The sequence below is a fragment of the Eumetopias jubatus genome, unplaced genomic scaffold, assembly GCF_037043125.1.
Source record: "Eumetopias jubatus isolate StellerSeaLion01/CBP00866 unplaced genomic scaffold, mEumJub1_p1.0 scaffold_5, whole genome shotgun sequence".
Lineage (NCBI taxonomy): Eukaryota > Metazoa > Chordata > Mammalia > Carnivora > Otariidae > Eumetopias > Eumetopias jubatus.
Window position 1 is genome coordinate 72,887,969 of NW_028274811.1, and position 17,223 is coordinate 72,905,191.

Consider the following 17,223-nt stretch of genomic DNA (forward strand, 5'->3'; position numbering starts at 1 on the left):
GAGTGAAAATAAATTCTGACCAGCTTTTTGTTCCCAGCCTGGCTCATTTTTACTTTTCCACCCATACCTAGTCACAAAGTAGTTCACCTGGATCATTCACAAAGTCCTACCAATATCATAAATATAACTTTACTAAAAATCAGTATCATAACTTTCCCTAAATCTTGAAAATTTTATTTAGTTCAGTGTATTCATTTATTCAGAAATGGACTAAAGGTATGGTGGCTAAATAGTAATTTTAATAATTACAGCTAACTTTTACACAGCATTTTTATGGACCATGGATTGTTCTAAGTAATTTATATGCATGAACTCTTTTAATTCTTACCATAATCCTATGGGATAGATACTATTATATTCTCCACATTAAAGATGTAGAAACTGAGGCACAGAGAGGTTTTTGAGATGCCCAAGATCACTTGCATAGGAAGTGGCAAAGCTGGGATTCCAACTGCTTCAGTGGCTATCCTTAATCCCAATGCTATAAACTGCCTCCCTGTATAGACTTGTACTTAAAAAAAAAAAAATCAGTATTTTACGTCTTATATGTATTGACTTATTTACTGCCGTATGTATTTGACAGCTTTCCCTAGAACCATTATAAATTTCCTTCATTATGAAATGAATTTTCAAAAATAAATTTTTTTTTAAGGCTAGATCTTCCCCCTGTGATATTTCAAAGTCACCGGAAATTTATTTCTTTTCAACAATTACTGAAGTTGAAATTTCAATGCTTTAGCCTCTCCAAAGACTGAGAAACAACCCAAATGGATCTCAATTTGTTGATAGTCATTTAAAATACCTTATGCATTAAAGTCCTATATTAGGAAATATAGAACTTGATTTCTATTCTTTATTTTCTCAACTCTCATGTATGTATTAGGATTCCTATCACAGACTGCTATGCTTTCTATTAACAATTGCAGAAATTCTGATTATTTTAATTGTATTAGTGGGAATATTAATATATATCCAATAAGTAAGCATATTAACATGTTATGGCTATTAAGATCCCCTTTGTAACTCCTCTATTAGTAATTTAAATATGTGCATGTATGAGGGAGAAATTGACAGGAGCAGTCAGAATACACTATTGTAGCTTGACAAGCAAACAGAATTAATTGTCATATGTTTTACCCACCAAATCTGATGCTGCTTTCTTTATTCTTCAATGCATTTCTCTTTCTAGAAAATATTTTTATTTTATTAATTCTATAATCTTCAATATGCAATCCTAGCCATCTCTTGCTTTAATACAACAGTGAAACAAAGATAATGTGAAAACAAATTTTAATTTCCATATTCTTTTATAACTTAGCACTATATATTTCACATGATTTAAAAGTCATAAAATTATTATATATTTTTAGATTAGACCTAAAGATAGTCACAAATCATGGGGTTAAGGATTAACTAATGAATTTCCAGGCACAGTAAATACCTTATTAATTTGGAAAGTAGTACAGTAGAAAGTTTAAGTTATGGAGTACTTTAAAAAGGCAACTGTATTGCCTATCAACTAGGAATAATAACAAAACAGCTTGTAAGATGTGTTGATTACATTTTTAAGGAATTTTCTTTTAATAACTAGGTAAGAATGATTTAAACTTAGTATGCACTCTGTATCTAAATTGGTGCTTCTAAAGAATGTGGGTCTTAAAGTATGTTCCAAGGATTTAAGAATTTCTCCTAAAATGCTGTTAATAATATTAAGTTAATAGTATTAATAGTATATTATCACTAACTAGTTCTGTATCATTAATATCCCTTTCATCTGAGTATAAACATGTTCATTTCTTGCTTTTTAGAAACCAACAAAACCCTCCCTAGAACCTCCTTGTATTCATAGCCCAACATCTGCAAACAGTAGTACATATTTCCTCATCTTTTATCTTCTCTCTCATTCACTTCTCAATTCAGAGCAATCTAGTTTCTGCCTCTATTTTTGCACTGAAAGTAACAAAATATTTTTCAGTTCCTATCATACTTAATCTTTGCACTCTTTGGTACATACAGCTACTCCTTCCTTGGCGTCTCCTCTCTTGCCAATCTTCCTAAGCAGTACAGTTTCCTAGTACCTTTCTTGTCCGTTACACATTTATTCACAGCCTCCTGGTAGGAGTTCCCAATTTAGGTAGCTGTCCAGCTCTAATTTCTCTTTTTTAATCTGATAGACAATGTAGGGAATTAAATTCCTAAATCCTTGACAATGTCAATTTCTATGCTAGAAGACCCAGCTTTCCTGTCAGAACTAAATATCCAAGATTAGACATCTGACCCAAACTGAACCATCAGATGCAAAGAAATTCTGAAACTTGGCATGAAGGCTGGGATGGGGAACCACTTAGTGGTATACCAACCAAGTTAAACCCAGTTAAATTCAAGAGAAGGTGCATGGATTTTTTTCCTGAGGCCCTATAATTGCCCACTTCCTTCCTAATGAGACTAAAAGTTCATATAGTTGTTTTTGGGTTTGTTTTGGTTTGATTTTGTCAGAGACACACAATAAATCTTCTCCCTGTTCCAGTGAACAAGAGCCACTGTTTTTTCTTTGCTTAAATTAACCAGACTAGTTTTGTGTGATATTCAGAGTTCTCTCTAGAATCTGCTTCTCATTTTAACTACTTTCCCTAAACATTCTTCATTCAAAGCTACTGCTGCTTTTTATATAACTTAACCAGATTAGATTTTGTTTTTTTCTAAAGTATTTTAATTTTTAGAAATTCTGTTTTACTTTTATTCATTTGGATTTCGTCCTCTTCAAATCTCAAAAAAAATCTATTCCTATTAGTTCTCAGGTTGTAGTCTTCCCATAGATCCCTACTCCCCTTGCTCGACTTGGGGAAGGAAATATAGAAAGTTTTCCTCCCTTCCTCTTCCAGTTCATTTCAGGCTGGAATTCTTCTTACTCTACATGCTTTTCAGTGATTAACCTCATCCATCTATTATCTCTATGATGAAAATTTAGTCTGTATCTCTAACCTAGTTCTCCTCCAAAACCTCAACACATAATTCCAAACATTTACTAGGCAATTCCACTTTGCTGTTTCAAAGGTCCCTTGAACTCAACATGTCCAAAATTTAATCTTTTCCTTAAACTGGCTTCTCTTCCTATATTACAGGGTCACCACCTCCCTAATCTCTCTCCTTTCCTTGCTCTAATAACTTAAATCAGGTGTCAGTCAACTGTAGCAGTCTGTGTTTTCTATGGCCAGCAAACTATGAATGGTCTTTACATTTCTAAAGAGTTGTAAAATTAAAAAGAAACAAAAAGAATAAGCCACAGTGGACATGTGTAGTCCATAAATTCTAAAATATTTACTATCCGGCCCTTAAGAGAAAAAGTTTGCTGACCTTTGTCTTAAATGATCACCAAATTCTTTGACCCTTTCTCTTCCCTAATATATTAAATGGTAACCAAATGCTCTCAAATTTGACTTCTTCCTCTGTGTGCTTCCAGTGTCTTAAATCTGACATTATATCTTTCTGAAAAAAAGGAAAAACCTCCCATCTGGCCTCCAAGACTCACACCTTGTGGTTTAATAAGAAATCCATTTTGGTTATTCCTCCTTGTCTTCCTCTACCTCCCACCTTACTTTGTCCTATGAATCTCTTCCATTTGGCCATTCCTGAGTTGTATGCTTTCTAAAAATACTGTAATCAGAACTACAGCACTTTCCTGTGAGTCATTCTAATGACTTATTGAACCTGACTAGGGGGTTGTGGAACCCTCAAATCTGTAGTCAGCTGGGCACAAGTAGACATCCCCTGGAGATGCCTTTTGAGGCTCTCATCTAACGTGGATGCAGTCTTGTGGGACTGAGCCATTAACCTGTGGGGTCTGTGCTAACTATAGGTAGTATCAGAATTGAATTAAACTGAACTGTAGGACACCGAGTTTGTATCAGACTTGCATATTAGCATTAAACTTCTTGTTTTATAAACCAAATCAGATCATTTGCTACCCTACTTAAATACCACTGAAGGTTTTCCACAATGAGTAGGACAACTCCAGGCTTTTTATCTTTGCTTTATACATATAGTTCTTCATATTTAACTATATTTTTTACCATAACTGTCCTTGATTAACAACTTGAAATAGCTTCCTAGCTGTAATTCCCTCTATTAAGGATGTTTTCAGTAGAAAATCATATTTATGGAAGGTATTTACTTCATCGGTGTCCACAGTATTATTTATAGGCCACATATAAGTATAACATAATTTAAGATCTTTAAACAAAAAAGTTATCTACAATCATGGCTTAAACCATTTTAAATGGTTCTTAAGAACTTAAGCCATTTTTTTTTTAAATTGTTAAGAGGTAAGAAAATATACTAGTGAAAAATCAAGGTTTAACATTTAAGCTATTGAATAAAATTTAAACGTGATACCTTAAAACTCTTTCCAGTTTCCATTTACAAAAAAAGGAAATTAGATAAAAATTATCTTTAGGGACTCTTCTAATTTTAAAATTCTATTAATCATGTGATCTATTTCTCTAATATTTAATCTTCTGTTTTATTGCCTTTGCAGTATATTTTTTAATTCTATAGTTTAATAGAAGGAAAATTTGTTGTTGGTTAAAGCAAATTCTTATCAAATGACCTGAAAATCTATGTAAAAAGCAATCAGTGAAAATCAATATAGGATTTCTTCATGTTAAATCTGAAAATCCATCACTATACTTGCTTTTTACTTTATTTGCTGCTTAACATATCTCAACAGTGAACCTATCATATCAACATAGTCATCATGATCCAAGCTGCAAATAATAGAGAGTGTCAGTGTCAATTTTGCTTTCTCATACTTGCTTCCCTTCACTTCATCTGATTTTAATAATTCCTGTCAAACCACAAACAGTCCAAATTACCTTCATGACACAGAAGCTTTCAAAGAGCAGACAGAATCTCAACTTTCATTTAGCAACTACAAAAGAAAGCTGTCCAGCTGGACAAATATTATTTCCACACTTGACAATCTCTACAGTTGAGCATGCATTTTAATTTTAACTAAACCTGCCAGGAGTTTGATATGAGCTTCTTGTTTTGTGTAGATTGACTCACAGGATTATCAGACCAATGACTGTAACTGTGAGGAAAGAACCCAGCATTTTTCTACTAAAAGATAAATCATATACCAAAGCTGAAGTATCAAAATGAACGTGTAAGACATAATGTGAAGGCATACATTACAGGAGGAAAACTACTTAAATTAGATGGTTTAATCACTAAATAAAGTCTAAACATACAGAATACATTTTTTTTTAATAGTAGGCTCCATTTATTAACCCAATATGAGGTCTGAACTCACGACCCTGAGATCAAGGATCATGCGCTCCACTGACTGAGCCAGACAGGCACCCCCAGAATACGTTCTTGATATAATTTTAAAAAGAAAAAGGTAGTAAGTAAAAATAAAATGTAAGAAAGTTAAAATTTTATCCATGCATACCATTGAGAAACAGGTTCTAAGAATAAAAAGAGATTTTTATTTTTTTATTTATTTATTTTTTAGAATAAAAAGAGATTTTTAAATTGTTTTGGGCTGACTCAATGAATAGTCAAATTTCTAGAACAGGTCTATGTATCGAATTATTTAATAAAACTGATGTTCTTGATAAGATATTAAAAAGTCCACTCTAAACTAATCAATGTGCCCTTGTACAAAGTAAAACTTCAAAAAAAATCATAGTAAAAAGAAATAATGACACTAAGTTTGTAGAAAAGTATTAGAATAAAAGCTACAGTGTACAACTATATTAAAGACTATTATATCTCAAAGTTTATTAAATTTAAGTCTAAAAGTTTCAAATGGTAAACTATTTCTGGGAACATTTACTGTCTCAGCAAGGCCTAAATTCCTTCTATAGCTATTAGAACCTCACAAAGGCCAAATGGCAAGTCTTCCCTCCAAGTGTTACACTTAACACTAATTCTGGGCTCTCCCTTCTCCACAGGCCAATCCATTGACTATTACAGCACTGTTTCTCCCCCAACTCTATCCTGGACACCACAGCTGTTTCCCTTACCAGGTCCTACCCTTTTCTTCCTCTTGGTCTTTGGACTGGACAGATTAATCTACATCCATGTCTTCTGCTACATGTGTGTTGGAGCACCTGTTCTAACTATCCAACTCCATACTGGATAACTCTCATGGATGTTCCACAGGCACTTCAAACTCAACATGTCCCCAGACAATCTTATCATCTCCCCTCTGAAACTTCCTTCCTTTCTTGAGGTCCCTATGACAGTTAACAGCACCACTATCAACTCAGATATCCATGTCACTGAGTGGGAGTCATCTTCCACATTTCAACATTCTCTCACTAATCTCATAGCCAAATGATCAGTTTTTTCTGTTATCTCTCATATCCATCCATTTCCTACTGCTCCTGTGTAGATTCAAAGTCCATCATCTCCTTCTACTTCATTTTCTATCCTACCACCAGAATGATCTTTTTAAAACAGAGACAGGAATCAGTGTTTATAGCAAGATTTTAAAACCACAGGACTGGGAGAAAAGTCATATTCTTAAGAGAAAGAAAAATCAGAAGAAGGAGTTAATTTGTGGAGGGAAATTTGGCAAGGAGGGGATCACCCAAACCAGGATGTTTTTTAGAATAAAAAAGGTAGTGAAAGTAACTAAAATTATACCATTTTTCAAATTTTATTAACCAATTAAACGGTTTTATTTTATATGTGGACCTACATAATATTCAAAAACAATTTTCAAAAATAACATTCTTTCAAAAAAATTTTTTTAAAGATTTTATTTACTTATTCATGAGAGACAGAGAGAGAGAGAGAGAGAGAGAGAGGCAGAGGGAGAAGCAGGCTCCCAAGGAGCAGGGAGCCCGATGTGGGACTCGATCCCAGGACGCTGGGATCATGACCTGAGCCGAAGGCAGACGCTTAACCATCTGAGCCACCCAGGCGCCCTCTTTCAAAAAATTCTTATATCTGTGCTCATTAAAGTAAAAAGCCTGTATTATTTCAATATTAAAAATATACACGATTCATTTTCATATACTTTTTTAAAGATTTATTTATTTTAGAGAGAAAGAGCACACGTTGGGAGGAGTGGCAGAGCGGGTAGAGAGAGAGACAATCTCAAGGAGACTCCCGACTGAGCAAGGAGCCCAACTGGGGGCTTGGTCCCATTAACCTGAGATCATAACCTCAGTGGAAACCAAGAATGGGATGCTTAACTGACTGAGCCACCCAGGCACCCCTCATTTTCATTATATTTCAAAGAATTTCTTAGTTGTATCTGTCACAGATATTTTTCTGAGGAAAGCATTTTTTTATGATCATATTATTTTTATATTTTTCCAAATTGCATTTTAAGGTTACTAAATCTTTATTTTTTTATGGTAACATTGACCTTTTTTAAAAAAAGATTTATTTATTTGAGAGAGAGAGCATGAGCGAGCAAGTCGGGGGGAGGGACAGAGGGAGAAAGAATCCTCAAGCAGTCTCCCTACAGAGTGCAGAACCCCACACGGGCTCAATCTCAGGACCCTGAGATCATGACCTAGCCAAAACCAAGAGTTGGCCACTTAACCGAGCCACCCAGGCACCCTAACGGTGAGGAAATTTTAAATTGCTAACACCTATATCATCTTCCTCAGGTGGTTAAGTTATCTGGTGAATTTATTAAGTTCACAGCAAATTTTGCTAAATGAAGAATATCCTCAATTTTAATTTTTAATAATAAAATACATTCTTAAAAGTAGTAGTTTTTGGTTTATTGTCTCCGTGCAGAGTGCCTTTTCTGGACCAATAATTAAAAAAAAAAACCTCAAATACCTATAAATTAAATTTCTGAAATTAAAAAAAACCTCATCAAATATTTATGATTATTTTTTAATGTTTTGCTAAATTTAGATGCTGCAGAATTATAAGACTTCCCAGTTCAACTTTACTCTGAACTAGAGTATCAATTTATACAATTTTTAAAAATATAAGCTCCATGAAAAGATTTTTCTCCTAAGTCTACATCTTTCAAAACACAATTATGGAATTCTACAACTAAATCTTGTACACCATTTGAGTTCTCATCATTTAATTTGTTGTTTCCCCTTAAATTTCATGGGGATACATTTCAAGGTCTTCCTATATGTGAGCTTTGTTTTCAATAATTCAGTTCCCTAAATGCTTCTAAAATGATTTTCCCCCCACCATTTGTTGAACACTTTCATTAAAGATTTCTAACTGATTTTGAAGAAAGTACAACAAAAAAATTAGAGGATAATTTTACAAGAGTATTTAATACTGGGCACATGGATGGCTCAGTTGGTTAAGTGTCTGCCTTTGGCTCAGCTCATGATCCCAGGGTCCTGGGATCGAGCCCCATGTTGGGCTTTCTGCTCAGTGGGGAGTCTGCTTCTCCCTCTCCCTCTGCCCTTTTCCTCTGCCTGTGCTCACTGTCTCACGCTCTTTCTCTCAAATAAATAAATAAAATCTTTAAAAAAAAGTATTTAATACCATAATAGGCACTTAAAGCCAATTTATAAAATACAGTAATTCTTCAATGTTTCAAACATTTCTAAAATCCAAAAAGAGAAAGTATATACTGCCATGCTTAAGTTCTTTGTTTTCCTCAAAAGCAGTCTAATCATAAAAAGTTAAGGCTGGTTTTATGTACATATAAATATTTGTACTTTTTGACAAGAACATCTCCTATTTAGATTGGTAGATTTTGAAGATTTCTGGGGTGTAATTACAAATTACCATGTCATCACAACATATTTCAAGTATAATTTTCTTCATAGATTCTATTTAAAAATTTTTATGATGTTATGCTCCATCATAACATGTTTTTAATGTCACCAAGACTAAAAAACTTTATCATGTTGCAGTTTGGAATTCAATTTATAATAGTATTCACAATAATGCTAAGTGTTTCATCTTTTACAGAATGAACTCCTGAATGCTTTACTTTGATTCTGTGAATTAGACATGAAACTTGAACCATTACTGGAATTAATTCATTTTTTATTTGAAGTATCCAAGGATACTGATATAAAACTGGCATTATTAAACTGTTGATAAAGTTCTATTAATGGAGCCAATACATTAAGAGCTACTGATTCACCTTTCATACATGAACAAGAAAACTCATAACTGCAAATGAGAGAAATTTAGAACAGCTACCTGATCTAAGTAAAAAGTAAAGTTTCACAGAGTGGTACACAAATGTACCTTCTGCATCTAAGTATTACATGAGCTTTTTCAGGCACAATCTTAAAATATGACTGTGCAAAAGATGTTGATGATTCTTCAACAGATAGATGTCTTATTTTTATGTGATCAGTGATGTCATTATAGCCCCCATTTTGTGAGTTACACATTAATTCATTTCAGCAAGTCAAAAGATATTCAGTGCTCTGTGTGTGTGTTACCCAACAATAAACAAGTAGTTGTAGATGTGTAATACATGATAAAGACTTTGTAGTAATAGAGTTTAGACTGCATTCATTCTATGGCAAGACTGAACATAGGCTGGGAAATGTTGTGCAGGCCAAGGGCAAGGGCATGGGCACAGCACAAGTGGCTGACACATTAAGTGGTGAGCAGAGGTAGCAGCATCAAATAGTTCTGCCATCAGCATCACCCAAGACCTGAAAAAGTTAGCTGTACCTAAGTGCTCATGCTAGAGCGCATTCACTTTATAAACAAATACCCTCATGCTGCCCTTGAAGAAGATGTGTTAGCTATTATTACTCTGGAAAGGATCTGGAAAAAGGAAATGGGCTATTGCCAATTTAACCATATGTTAAAGTGAGAATTCTGTTTACTACACTGGCATCTCACATATGACATGATGTCAGAACTCAGAAGTACAAAACCTAAACCTAAGCTTGGTTTAATGACATGCAACTATTAAGCAATATTTCATTCAAAAATAAAAATCTGAGGAGCGCCTGGGTGGCTCAGTTGGTTAAGCATCTGCCTTTGACTCAGGTCATGATCCCAGGATCCTGGGATTGAGCCCTGCATCCAGCTCCCTCCTTAGAGGGGAGTCTGCTTTTCCCTCTTTCTCCCCCCCACCCCCCGCACTGATGCTAGCTCACACTCCTCTCTCTCTCTCTCTCTTTCACTCAAATATTTAAAAAAATAAAAATGAAAAAAATGAAAAATCTGAAACAAACGCTAAGCCAGATGAAATATGACAAAAGACAGAAAATGAGACTATCTTGGGCAAACTGGTTATTTATCAGAATATGTGATATTTTAAATAAAAATATAACAGATAAAATGGATCTTCTGTATGCATAAAAATGATAATCTAGTTCTGTATGGCATGACGAAAAGATTTCCAGAGAGTGTCTTATTTCATAAAAAAAAAAATAAGTTGTAGATCTATATACCATAATACAGTAAAATACTTTTGAAACAAACAAACCATCCCAAATTATCAGGAAGGAAAAACAACAAACTATTAGTGCTAATCTGTGGGCAGTGGAACTAAAATAGGACAGGGAAAAAGGAAATGTTCATTCTTAATAACCTCCTTTATTTATTTGAACTTATTATAATGAGCGTGTCTTAATTTTTACACAAAAAGCAAAAACAAATTTAAAAAATACAAAAAATATTATAAGGCATCAACTAATTTAGTGTCAACTGAGTGGTACAAGTAACGCATGACCTAGAATCCTGCACTGGGAAGTTCCTTCGAGGCAGATGGAGATAGAGAAGTCAAGCCATCCAGAAAAAGGAAGTGAAGGTATTCCAAAAGGTGGGAGCCCAGTGATCTTCCAAAATCCATAGCCTCACAGGCCCCACAGTTGAAGACATTTAATCTCTCACTATACATAGGTTCAAGCCCTCTCCTATTCTGGAAATGATCCAACAACTAGTGAAGAGAGGACACAGGAAGCCTCAGACAGTAACTTGAGAAGTGAATAATGGTTTTGGCTCCTGCTTATTTCTATCCTCTTCCACAACCTAGGCTCTTACTAACTTGCTTATTACCAGTATATAATTAGGTCCCCATCTTGAGATTTCTTTGTATGTACTGGGATCCCACTCTTAAACCCCAGTCACAGCTACCTGCTTCAGGTTCCTGAACCACCACCAAGAGCGGGCCCTGGTAATTAAAATGAGGAGAAAATCCCTAGAACATAAATGCAACTGTTTGGGGGAGCCAGAGCAGAAAACTCATGGATGAAAATAGTGGAGGATAAAACTAAAGACGTATGGGGCACTTGGTTGGCTCAGTCGGTACAGCATGCAACTATTCATGCAACTATTGATCTCAAGGCTGTGAGTTTGAGCATAATGTTGGGCCTAGAGCTTACTTCAAACAAACAAACAAAAAAACTGAGGAGGTATGCGATGGCCAGACAGGTGTGCTGAGGCCTTTTTTCCTCTAGAAAGAAAATATTTGGATCTTATCCTATATAAAACAGTGAGTCAGAGTTTTTTGTGTCTGTGTTTGTTTTACTAAGGCAATACCTAACTAATATTGTATAAATGGTTTTCAAACAGTGTGAAGAAGGTTTGAGATAACAGCAGTAGGACAATCAATCAGGACAGTGAATTAAACCACATGAAGGTGATGATGAATAGCAAGAGGATGAGCCACAAGAAAAGGAAAAGTGGCTTTTGAAATGACTTTCCAGAGTATACATAGCTTGGGATTATTGAATGAAGCAGGCAATTATAGTTGAGAGAAAACCAGGCAGGTATTACATGTCCCAGGCATAAACAAGCTTGGATTTTAAACCCAACTCATCAGAGAAACCAAACAGGACAACATGAAAATTATACTCACTCTAAGAGAAAGGCAACTTGTGGATGTGTCATTAGAGGCTAGCAAAGAGTAAAAGCCGAGGTGTGGGTCTTCCTGGGCAATAAAACTCAGTGGAGGAAAAGACCAATTATGACAGTGGCTAAGAAAAAAAGATGGGCATCGTACAGGGCATGCTTATTGTCAGAGGCTCCAACACTCCAGCCGAAGGCTGTTAGAGATATCGTCCAGTAGGGCAAACCTCTTGGGTCCCCTCCCTCCTCAGGAGCTTTGTACTACCATTTTGCTATCGCTCAATAAACCTTGCTTTGCTACACACACACGCGCGTGCACGCATGCACACACGCACATACACACACACACGTGCCTAGATATCATCCAGTGCATATCCATGCTGGCCTTTAAGAAGCTAGCTGAGGAGTGGGTTACTAGTATGGTCCCCATAAAGTTTTTTGCTGGTTAGGGCCTAAGGTAGTGAGATGAGGCTACATGATAGTTTATATAGAAAGAGCTAATTATTACCAGGAAATTCTGAAACTTTAATCTGGATGACAGTTATGAATAGATTGTTTTTTTAAATATAGGAGGTAAATGGTGATAAGAAGGCATGACAAATGCAATTTCACACAGATGATTCTGAGTGTATTATACAAATGGAAATGTCCAGAATAGAGATGGAGGCAATATATGAGGGAAATGCATGAAGAAACATATTGCTCGTAATGTCACACTGAAATTCCAAAGACTGGGATTCAGAGAGTATCTTTCAAAATTTTTGGACTATGATCCACAGGTTAAAAAGTGCATTCTAATCTCATGCATATGTGTGCACACACCTATGTTAAAAGTTTCATGAAACATTGCTTACCCTTAATGTTTGCTTTGATGTTTCCTATTCTATTCCTTCTCTTCTTTATTTTTTAATGCACCCACAGCCTCTAAATTGATTTAAGCACCTGCATTTTGGCTTAGAGACTTTTAGATTAAAAAGAGAACCCTATGATCATTATGTAGAACCATCTGCAAAGACATGACTAATAAATCTGGAAGAGATGTTTTTTGAGAAAGGGTAAAAAAAAAAAAATTAAGGACTGGAATGGGATCACTAACAGAGGGTAGGGAGAAAGACCAAAGAAGATGAAGAAAATGGAAAACAAATAGCATCAAATTCATGTCTAGTCCAAGACTAATTGAAGCAGAATTACCCCACCCACTGTTAAAAATTCAAATACCCGGGCCTCATCCCAGGCCTAGTGAAGAGAACTCTCTAGGTGTGGGTCTTGGAATTGGCAGTTTAAAAGTTTTCCAGGGCATTCTTTTCACCAACTATTTTTATCTCAATGACTTTCACAAATCAGCTTTCAAAATTGTACTTACTTTCCAGGAACATGCAATCTCACTTCACACATTAGATATATTCTTGAAAAGTTGTTAAGTGAGTACTTCCCCTAAAGACTGTAATGATTAATTTCAGAATTACGTCCACCCAGAAGGAAACAAATAAGCTACTGGAGCATTCAGTCTTTAAACAAACATTCTTTATCCACTTAATTTTTCTATATTACTTATGCAAGTGGATAGCCAAATGGGCTTATAATCCTCATTATCTTTCTTCAATTTAAAAGCACATATATTTAAAAATTCGATATATTAACACATTTCATTTTGATTTTGAATTGATTTCGCTGGAATTAACTGGCTAAGTACCACAATCAAGTGGCATTTAGCAGAACTCACAGGCAGGAAAGTGCCTCAGTGAGACATTTTTCAGAAAAATACAAATACAGAAGTTTATGGTTTGGACTCAATAGCAAAGATATCCCTTTATGTGGTGAGTTCTGCTAACAAAACTTTTTGTCAATTTATTACCAACTGATAACCAAGAAGTATGAGATATGAATCTATTCTATTCTAAGATGGAAATGATAGCTAACAACAATAAACTATAGAAGCTAACATTTATTCACTTGCCTCATATCAGGCTCTATTCTAGATCCTCTGCATGGCTTACTCATTTCATCTTGACAGTAACCCTGTGAAGTACCATGTAGACCTAATTTCCCCAGTGGCGAAGCTGAGGTACAGAGAGCTGTTTAACTTTCCTGAGGTCCCACAAAACTAGAAATAGAAGCTGAAATAGGCCGCCAGTCTCTACAGTTTGTACTCAGTGTGCTACATAGTGATTGTAAGAAAGTCTCAGGCCTTGAAGAAGTTAGCTGCTTTGTGGAGAGAAAGACTTCCTACTGTTTACACTCTGGAATGTTTCCTACCCTGTTCTGTTCTGTTCTTTTCTTCCTTCCTTCCCTTCCTTTCTCGAGAGAGAGAGAAAAAGAGAATCTTAAGTAGGCTCCATGCCCTGCTGGAGCTGGAGCCTGACATGGGGCTCGATCTCACAACTGTGGGATCATGACCTGAGCCAAAATCAAGAGTTGGATGCTTAACCAACTGAGCCACCCAGGCGCCCCCACCTCCTACTCTTTACACAATTGATTTTCAGATAACTTGGGTCTATATGGGATCCCTGCTCATATTTACTTATCAGATCTCATTATAATACTCTTTATATATGATAGGAATACCCAAAATAGCATAAAGATGAGAATTCAGTATTACACTGTAGAAAAAAATAGAAATCAGTTTTAAAAAAATTTATTCTGTATATAAGGGCAGGAGAGCATAGTGGTTTAGAACTATGCTCTCAAATGTAATGAACTAATAATCTAGGAATCTTGTTAAAAATGTAGATTTTCAGTAGGTCTGGGGTGGAGCCTGAGATTTTGCAATTCTAACAAGTTCCCAGGTAATGGGTCCCTGTGGTCCAGGGACCACATTTTGAGTAGTGAGGGTCTGGTATGCAAGCTTTGGAGTCACATTGCTGGTGTGTGACTTCCAGCTCCATTACTAACTAGTTCTGTAACCTTCTTTTGAGCCTCTACCACATCTGTAAAATAGTGAGATCATTAAAGTGTTGTTATGAGGATTACATGAGATAATCCATAGATAATATGCAGAATAGCTGCTGGCATATGGAAAGCACTCAATAAATATTAACACTTAATATTACAGAAAACTATTAAAAGCATATATTGTAAGCCATTAGAAAGTCATTTATAGAACTGACTGATATAGCAGAAACACTAAATAAAATTTCATCATTCTTTCCCAGGCAGTCACTAGAACATCACTGTACATCGATGGACATTAAATATATAAGTTAGATCCACTACCCAGCTTTATTAAATACATAAATCTGAAACTGCTCTAAATGAATTTGCATGAAGCTGGCTTGGCTTGTAATATTTAAAAAGAATATTTTGTTTCTCTGCCAGAAAAATTTTTGTATCACAGGTGTACAGTGAGTTCTAATTCATTTATTTGAACAGCTTCCTCTGAATTTAGAAACAGTCATTTTTGTTTAAAACTTTTCACTTTTATCAAATCAAAATCAGAACTAATATTAGTACGAATAATAATGTTTTTAAAAATTTGTTCGGGGTGGCTGGCTGGCTCAATTGGTGGAGCATACAACTCTTGATCTTGGGATTGTGAGTTTGAGCCCCATGTAGGGTACAGAGATTACTTAAAAATAAAATCTTAAAAAAAGGGGGGGCATTTGTTATTCTGGGGGAAAAAAAAGTTGTTCAGACAAGGGCACCAGTATAGTTTAAATGGGTTTAAAGGATTTAGCCCAAACCTTCACAAACGTACACATTTTCAAACCACTACACAATGTAGCATAATTCCCTCTCATTGTTGAAGATGGGCTTCAAAAGAATATTACTTGTTGGAACTGTGATGATTTAATAATGATGTGATATGGCAGGGTCCAGTGGGTAGGAAAAGTAAAGTTAGGACTAGAAGTGAAGATAAAATTTCATAGCATCAACCCAAATGAGAACTATTAAAAATTTCTAAAATTCAACACTGCTTGAAAAATAGAGATAGAGGGAATGGAGTGGAATACACTAGAAAAGAAAGATTAATGTTTGCTCAGTCACTGATAAAAACCAGGAAAGGTAAAACCTGGTGGTTCAATCAAGGAGATGAGACTTTTGTGGTATTTTAGGTTGGTCAGTATCTTTGAGTCAGCAAGAAAAGATCAATAGGTAATTTGCTTCTCTTCTATTCTTTTATATCTCTCACAGAGGTAATGAAAAAGACAACTATGGGACAGATTCTAATATGTTTATTTTTCTAAATTAAAACCAGATTCAGCGTAGGGGCACCTGGGTGGCTCAGCTAGTTAAGCGTCTGCCTTAGACACAAGTCATGATCCCAGAGTCCTGGGATCGAGCCCCGCATCGGGCTCCCTGCTCGGCGGGGAGCCTGCGTCTCCCTCCCCCACCCCCCACTCATGCTCACTGGAGCGCACGCACGCTCTCTGTCAAATAAATAAAATCTTAAAAAAACAAAAACAAAAAAACAACCAACTAGATTCAGCATAGACATTGCAGACCTGAGCTGTGAGATCATGACAGTTAAGAAGCCGGGAAAAGAGAGGAATGTGGGTGAATAAATTACCGTTTCCCTCGTCCTTCTCCTTTGGCTCTTTCCCTGCAGAATGCTCCTGGTTGCTCCTTTAATGAGTGGTGGGGTACTAGAAAACTTTTTAACACACAACATACCATATTTTACTTCAGATTTTACTTTCTATAACAAGTTTACTTTAAAAAAAAAAACCAAGATTTTGTCCCACCCCTAGAAAATCTGCATACAAGTGTTTTATAAAAGGACTGCCGCATGAAGTTTTAAGGCAGGCTACGTATACTCAAGTACATTGAATAAAGATTATTCAAATGAAATAACCATCATGCTTAACTTGTACTTTTAGTGAAAAAAATATCAAGCATGGGAATTGTGATTTTCAACATCTAGAGAGGTGATAAACAACAAGATCCAATGGTTAGGATGAGAGGGATGGGAAGAATAGACTGTAAACAACAGAATTATATCAACATCTCACGTCTTGTTACTTCGGTCTATACTAGTCTGAATCAAATTCCTGAAAAACAAAACAGAAGTTTACTAAAATGCCTGAGCTAACTTTTCCACTTACGAGGCAGGTACTACCTGTCTTTCGACAGCAGAGTAGCAAGGAATTCCACTTCATTGTGACCTATTTCTGCCTCTTAGATTTATCATATGCATTTTTTAATGACCCCAAACCAAAGGAAATGTAGAAATCTATTTCAAAAGCTGACATTAAGGTTATGACACCAACCAAAACAACAAGAGAATTTAAAGTTAAATTGACATACCATCCCCAAATGAGTCTGTTGCACTCCTAATTTAAAAAACAGTTTCTATGTGAATATAGTGATGGCATGTCAGTGTCTGCTTTGAAACTCCTGAATTTTGTCATTTGGTGTTTGTGTCACAACCTTAATATTATTTAAATATACTTTTTAATATCTATTATTTAAAAAATATCTTTGAATTGAAGATACTCCTAAAGCTTTGAAGAA

At 35.4% G+C, this 17,223-nt stretch overlaps 1 long non-coding RNA gene across 1 annotated transcript in view; it reads right to left on the reverse strand.

The window, feature by feature from the left end:
• Positions 1–16,286: 16,286 nt before the first annotated feature.
• LOC148164371 (uncharacterized) overlaps positions 16,287–17,223 on the reverse strand; it is a 32,193-nt gene continuing 31,256 nt past the window's right edge. Inside the window, exon 3 of the long non-coding RNA XR_015768254.1 lies at positions 16,287–16,363. This is a non-coding gene — a long non-coding RNA (uncharacterized LOC148164371). The remainder of the gene's footprint in view (positions 16,364–17,223) is intronic.